General features: G+C 40.9%; 1 pseudogene; it reads right to left on the bottom strand.

The window, feature by feature from the left end:
- Positions 1-7096: 7096 nt before the first annotated feature.
- LOC130846224 (prefoldin subunit 1-like) lies at positions 7097-7548 on the bottom strand (annotated as a pseudogene).
- Between the last annotated feature and the right edge of the window lie 287 nt (positions 7549-7835).

Below are 7835 nucleotides of genomic sequence, written 5' to 3'. Positions count from 1 at the left end.
AAGCACCTGCCATGTACCGAGCACTCTGCTGGGTCCTTTCCGTTCCTTTTCCACCTTAGAGTTGGTTGAACATCTGAATGAGAGTTAGGAGACAGGGAGAAGCATATTTCGAGAGAGGCAAAGAAGGCTTGAGTTTCATGCCAGTATCACCTCTGACTAATCTACATGGTCTTAGACAAGAGACTTCTCTCTAAATCTCAGTTTTCTCCACTGTAGAGCAGATTAATTGTTCCTGTGCCAAAGAGCAAGTGGGACAATAATAATAACTTTATTATTATTATAGCTAGTGTTTATAGAGAGCTTATTAATCTCCTAGCAGTTTCTAAGCGTTTTAAATTTACTGCTTCATTTAAACTTTGCAACATGTCTAGGAAGAATTAGTATACAAATTTTACAAATGAAAGGACCAAGGGACACAGAAGTTAAATGACTTGTCCATAGCTAGCAATGAGAAAGCAGCCAGTCCGGCTCCAGAGTCTTTGCTCTCAGTCATCACATTTTGTATTAGGTGGACTATAAAACCCTGTATAACTATGGAGATTTATTATTACCACTTTGGAAAATTCTACCTAATGAACTACATTTTGCTTCCATGATTGTCGGATCCAACATGATTCTTTTTAAGGGAACTGAAACAATTGCTCTACAATGCATTTTTTCCCCAACAGTTTATTGTGAAAAATGTTCAAACGTATAGAAACGTGGAAATATGTTTTACAGTCAACCTATATATACCTACCATCTAGATTCTACAATCAGCATTTTGCTGTATGTACCTTGTCACATGTGTAGCCATCTCTAGACCTCTCTCCCTCTGTCAGTCCATCTGCTTTGTGCTGCTTTACAGAGTGAGTTGCACTCATCCCCGTACTGCACTCAAATTCCCCAGTATGCATACCATTAATTATAATTTAATATACTTTATGATTCCTTTTCTTTTCCAAAATGTGTTTTAGGTTCCATATCTGGGATCAAGATTTGGCAACCTCAGAAAATAAACTGACCTCAAACCATGGGATAGTTCATTTTTAATATTATCATTGCGTTATTATCGTTGTCTTTACTGCTGTTGTTGATTTTCACACCTGATTTTTTAATACTAAGGGCCAGTCTGGTATTGAGCTGCTTTCTTCCTGGCTCAGACCTTCCATTTCATCCCAGACATAATGACTCCTGCTCAGTTTTTCCCACTCCCACCCTCACCCTCTTGTGCCCAAATGCAACCACAGTTTGCTCTCTGCCAGACCTCCATATATCCAGTGGCATTCCAACGCTGCCACAGGATTCCACATGGTATCCAAGTATCTGTCTGACCCAGCCAATTATTACAATAACACCTTATATTTAGTTGGTGCTGGTTCATTATTTCATTCAGTAAGTATTTATCAAAAGCCTGTTTAACCAGGTGACCAGGAGAGGGAGAGGCAGAGAGTGGGCAGCGGGCACTGAGTAACAAAATAATTAAATCAATCAGCACACAGTTATTGCATGACTTCTGTGTACACAGCATCACCATCAAGGAGTTTATAGTCAAGTTGAAGGAAGAAAGCAAAAGCTCAAGAAATAGTTGGAGACCAGCTGTAGAGGGAGAAGCAAGTAAAAGGTCTATGTAGTTATGTAGGTCTGTCTGTGTGTGTGTGTCTGCCAAACAGAGGTAGAATAAGGATTTGATTGGGATTTCTGGAGAGAAATGAGGCTGTAAATAAATATTGGATAGACCCAGGGCCATGCACTAGTGGAGGGACAAAAGAAGGCTTTTTTGAAAGGAGGAAAGAATTATGTTGGGCAATTGGTAAAATGTCTTAGAATGTGTGGAGGAGTTGAATGGTGAAGTCAAGGACATAGAGCTGGAAGGGTTTGCCACAAGGATAGATTCTATAAAATTATAAAGATGGCTATGTTGCAGCGTTGAGACCTTTTCTAGGATTGTCGGGGCTGAAATTGTTTGACAGCATGTTGTTGAACCTGGCCCATGATCAGCACTGCCCTTGAGCACACATGATGGCTTTGAGTGAATAATTAAAAAAAAAGAAAAAAAGAAAAAGCATCTTTTAGGGCAAATTAATTTTTTAAATTGCTCTCTCTCAGCAGGCTAAAAGCAAAAACAAAAACAAAACCACCTCATTTCACCAAGCACAGACACACAGCTTGGGGAGTAGAGCACAGGTTGGATTTCAGCCCCCATTCATACTCACCTTCTCAGCCATGACAGCCCTGCCCATACTTCCAAACAACATGACTAGGAGAGGAGAGAAATGAGTTCACCTTGATACACCATGAAAGGAGTCAGTAGGTCCCATCAAGGCATTTAGAGAGTGAAACCATCTCTCTGGGTGGCTGTGGAGTTGAACAAAGACATTAGAAAAGCTCCAGTACTCTCTCCATCTCTGGGGTTTGGGGGCTGAGACTCTTCTACAGTAACCTCAATTCCCACCACGTTACACTGCCCTTTGTATATACACAAGGTCACAACAAAGATGATGACTCCTATTTTCTTCTGCATAACAAAGAATTCCAACTGCAAATCTATGTGTTGACTCTCCGAAGACTGCAGGAGATGTCATACGTGGGTCACAAACAAACCCATTTACTCTTTATGGTACTTTATGGTGTCACCATTGCCTGTCCTTTACTTTCCCAGTGCCCCCTCTTTTATGTTGGGTGAGATGAGTTCACTTGGAGAGGGACTCTCAGCACTTCCAAGAGTGCTGTTGTATCAGCGTGCTCCCAGGACTGGTACTGCCAGATGCTCTGCGTTTTCAGGCATCTTCAAAATGCCCAGGTTTGACTGTGGTCTCCCCCAGTGAGGAGGAGGATGTTTGCACCCATTCTGTGCCATGTTTCATCTCTGGGGCACTGCGGACGCCCTCTTTGTACTTTTGTGCCCCACAGAACCTTTGAATAAATAGCGCCTTCAACTTCAGTCCCTGGACCATGCCAGACACATCATAGGCACCCAGTTGTTCTCACCATTCCTCTTTTCTCTTTCTCTGCAGCCTTCCCCACTCCACCCCCTCTAACCAGTGCAAACTGCACATATAAATAAACACGCACCCGGCCAGCTCTCCAGACATGTATGAATCCCAGTGTCAGCCTCAATTTGGGCTCATATTGCTACATAGTAAATCTATCATGAGTATTTGTGAAGTCCTCACAGGATGTCCAACTGAACTGAGTTCTTGGGATACATTTTAGATGGAAAATCAGTGGACCCTGCTGTGCAGAAATGCAGTCAAATAAGGACAAGTTTACTCTTAAAACATAACTTTGACTTTTTTTTGTTTTACAAAATAAAACAGCCTCATTTTAAACATTTAAAAATTCAAACAAAAATGAAAGAAAAATGATGATTTAAAAATCTCACTATCCAGACAAGATATCTGCTAACTTTTGATTTGTATCATTCCAGGACTTTTCATAATTTATTTAACTAGGTCAGAGGGGTACAAGTTATTTCTAACATTTTGCCCTTGTAAACTATGAACGTTCTTATAATCGTATCTTTGAGGAGATCCATGATTATTACCTTAGAATAAATTTGCAGGGGTGAAATTAGTACCACAGACCTCCACAGTAGATCACTTGGCAAGTTAAGCCAGCTCCAACTTCAAATTTATCCCAAATCCCAGAACTGCTCACCTGTTCCACTCTACTGTTCTACTCCATGTCCCCCTACACCTGGTCTGCTTCCCCCTAATCCATCACCCTCGTCCATCTTCCTTTAGTCCATCACCCTAGAACATCTCCCCCTAGTCCGTCTCCCCCTAGTTCATCTCCCCCTTGTTCATCACCCTAGAACATCTCCCCCTAGTCCATTTCCCCCTGATTCATCCCCCTAATCTATCACTATCTCCCACTAGAACATCTCCGCCCTAGTCCATCTCTCTAGTACATCTCCCCCTAGTTCGTCAGTCTACTTCACCTCCCCCTAATCCATCATCCTGGTCTAGCTATCTCTCCTCCACTTTACTGGTATAGTTTGACAATTGGTTTACCTGTTTCTACATTGACTCCTTTAGGTTTTTTCCACCTAACAGAATGAGAAATTTTTTGAATGTAAAGGCAGACCATGTCAGTCTCCTACTCCTAGAACACTTAGATTCAAGTTCCCATTATGGCCTTCAAAGCGTCACAGTTCTCTAAGATGCAGCCTCCGTTTATGTCTATGGCCTCCACTCCCTGCAGTGCCCTCCTCATAGACACATTTCCATCCAGCTAAACTGGCCCTCCCACTGTTCCTTGAATGAAACACACTCATTCCTGCCTCAAGACTCTAGCTTTTTCTCCTCCAGAAAGCTTTTCATCCAGATCTTTATATGAGCCCCTCCATTAATTCATTCTAAAATAGATTACCACCCATCACTCTCCCTCCTCCTCCACCAGCAGACTTACCCTGTCAACACCATGCTTCATTTTCACCACAGCGTAAGTGCTCTTATTATATTGTAAATGTACTCTACTGTCTCCCCACGCTAGAAGTTTAGCTTCATGATTCCTTCATCACTGTGCCCCATAAAGCTAGAGAAAATAACCTGCCTTATTAGATGTGCAATAAATATAAATTGAATGTATAGATGAAAGAATGAATGTATTATTCTATTAAAGCAGAATGTTAAAGCTTTAGATACCTATTGCCAAATTGGCCTTCAAAAAAGTATATCTTACCTCTGCTCTCACTGGCAGAAAATTAAAGGGGATAGTTTTAACTTGATGTACCCAGATTATTTTCATGTTTATTTTCTTAACATCTCCACAAAATAATGTTCTTAAAAGTGCTGTTGGTTAGGAAAGAAGTATGTTAGATGTTTCATCATTCTAACTTTCCCTAGAAAATGACTCAAAATAAGTGTAATATAAAACTCTCTGAAGAGTAAGCAGATTTTTTCCCCATAACTGAGCTTCCTTCTCTATGCTTATAACTGTGTGTAAAGGGGGCAAGTAAAAGATGAAAAAAGTCAAAGTAGGTAAAACTTAAAAGACAGCTTGGCATTTGAGAAAATTCTTGATCTCTAGAATCAGTCCTCTCTGCATTCAGATTCTAGAACCACCATGTATTCACTGAGCCACCAGGGACATTTCTTAATAGCTCATTGAGACTCAACACCCGCATCTGTAGTATGGAGAGAATCATGACTTCCCTTTCTGAGTTGTAGTTAGGATTAAGCAAAATACCAGGCAGCGTTATTTTATTGAGCACTTCTATAACAGGGTCTAACAAGCTCCATAAATGAAAGCTATTTTTATCTACATCCTTGTCATATTGGTGACTTCAGCTGCTCGTTATGAAACCTTAAGGAGAAAGGGCATTGTCAGATACTGTCCTTCAGTACATGAGGAATCGTTTTATCTTTATTATTTTTTTATTTTTTTGAGAAGGAAAGGGATACTTTTAGGAAAGAACTAAAGTTACAGTTTAATAGATGCTAGGCAACAATGAAACTTGGCTCTGCAAGCAAGATCTGTCCAGCAAATAATGAGATTCATCATGACGCAGTACACACCTGAAATCCTCCAGAAGAGGCTAGAAGAACTGTCATAAGTAAAATTTGACTCTGGATAGTATCACCCCAGAACTGTTTTGTTTTTTTGTAATTCTCATTTTTTTTAGCTTTTTATTAGAGTATAATTGCTTTACATTGTTGTGCCAGTTTCTGCTGTACACCAAAGTGAATCAGCTGTATTTATACATATATCCCCATATCCTCTCCCTCCTGACTCCTTCGCACTCTCTCTGTCCCACCCCTCTGAGTCATCACCCGTCATCGAGTTGATCTCCCTGTGTTATGCAGCAGCCTCCCACTATGTGTTTTACATTTGGTAGTGTATACGTGTCAGTGCTACTCTCTCACTTCATCCCAACTTCCCCTTCACTCCCTCCCCCACCCCCCCACGTCCTCAAGTCCGTTCTCCACATCTGTATCTTTATTCTTGCCCTGCCACTGGGTTCCTCAGTACCAAATTTTTAGATTCCGTATATATGCGTTAGCATACAGTATTTATTTTTCTCTTTCTGGCTTACTTCACTCTGTATGACAGACTCTAGGTCCACCCATCTCACTACAAATAACTCAATTTCATTCCTTTTTATGGCTGAGTAGTATTCCATTGTGTATATGTGCCACATCTTCTTTATCCATTCATCTGTTGATGGGCATTTAGGTTGCTTCCATGTCCTTGAATTTCCTCTATCAATGTGCCTGTGTTTTGCTTGTCAATGACAGAGGCATCTAAAGGAAGAATTTTCCTGGGGCTTCTAAGACCATGCCTCTCTGTCTCCTTCTCCGCTGATTTAGAAACTTGGCCTTGAGCATTCGTGGGCAATTATGAGAGAAAATGAACCCCAACATTCTTAATATCTTAGTAGTTGACTGGGAGAGTGAAAATGCCAGTGTTCTGTGAAAACTCTTGTTTACTAAAATAATTTGCAGCTCCCAAGTCTTTGGTTGTCAGCAAGTTACAATAAGAATAAAGTAACTTCTTTCACTCTGACACATTAAGGAAACCCAACTCATTGTCCCCTCTTTCTTCTTCATTTAACACCTTCCATCTTTAGTACTGAAGTCAGAAACCTAGACAGTTCATTGGCTGAAGGCTTAACAGGAATAGAGGAATTTAGTGGTATCTGCCCAGTGAATTGTAGTTTTGTACTTTCTCCAAAATGGCTTGCATATATCTATACATGAGCTCTATAGTAGAACATCACCAGGGTTTACCTAGCCTTCTCAGCCAAAACATGTACTGTGTAGCTCCAGTCCCTATAAAAGTCTTGCTTACTGAGTGATCTTGAGTAAGTTGCTCTCTCTCAATCTCCAAGAATCATGATTAAGAGTGCAGGCTTTTTTTTTTTTTGGGGGGGGGGGGGGTGGGACAGATGTCTTTTATTAGTCTGACCAGTGTGACTAGTAGTAGGCCCAGGAAGAGCTCCCCTATCTGTCCTGGCTCCCATCTTCCCTCTCCTGGGAGTTTATGACTCATCCCCAGGGAAGAAGGGTGGCAGGCAGAGCCAGGATAAAAAAAATACAGGGATGGGATCTGAAACGGGCTCCAGGTGATACAGAAAACATAGGGTTACCAGACCATCCAGATAAAACGTCCAGCAGGCAGAGCAGAGGCAGTTTCCCTATACAGGCCCCTTGCGGGGAAACGGCAGAGGTCAGAAGGAAGAGCTTTCCTAGAGGCTTCCTACTGTGCCCTTCGTGCCATCAGCATCTCCCAGATATTGTCCTCAGCTTCCTTCACACTCCACTCCAGGTAGGATTTTTTCTGTTCCAATTCTTTAATTTTTTCTTCTTCTATCTTCTGTTTCTCTAACAGCTGATTATGAATTGCCTCCTTGGACTGAAGAATAAACATTCTTCCTACACCTTCATACATGTTAGTCTCATCTACCAAAGTCATAATCTCTGTATCTGTAAGATGTGCATGCTTTTTCGTTCTGTTTAGCTGTTCAGTCTGTATGTCTGCAAGCTTCACCTTCTGTTGAGTGTCAATAACTTTGGCTTGAAGCTCTGTGAAGGCCTTCAACTACAGATCCACGGGGGCCACCATCTTGCTTCACCCCTGTGCCTGCGCAGTGGGAGAAGCAAGAGTGCAGGCTTTAAAAAAAAAAAATTAATATTATTGGAGTTGATTTACAATGTTGAGTTAGTTTCAGGTGTATAGCAAAGTGATTCAATTATACATATACATATATTCATTCTTTTTTTTAGATTCTTTTTTCATATAGGTTATCACAGAATATTGAGTAGAGTTCCCTGTGCTATATAGTAGGTCCTTTTTGGTTATCTATCTTATGTATAGTAGTGTGTATGTGTTCATCCCAAGCTCCTAATTTA

This window comes from Hippopotamus amphibius, chromosome 2 (assembly GCF_030028045.1).
Source record: "Hippopotamus amphibius kiboko isolate mHipAmp2 chromosome 2, mHipAmp2.hap2, whole genome shotgun sequence".
Classification (NCBI taxonomy): Eukaryota; Metazoa; Chordata; class Mammalia; order Artiodactyla; family Hippopotamidae; genus Hippopotamus; species Hippopotamus amphibius.
The sequence above is the reverse complement of the archived record's forward strand: the minus strand, read 5'-3'. Positions and strand labels throughout refer to the sequence as shown.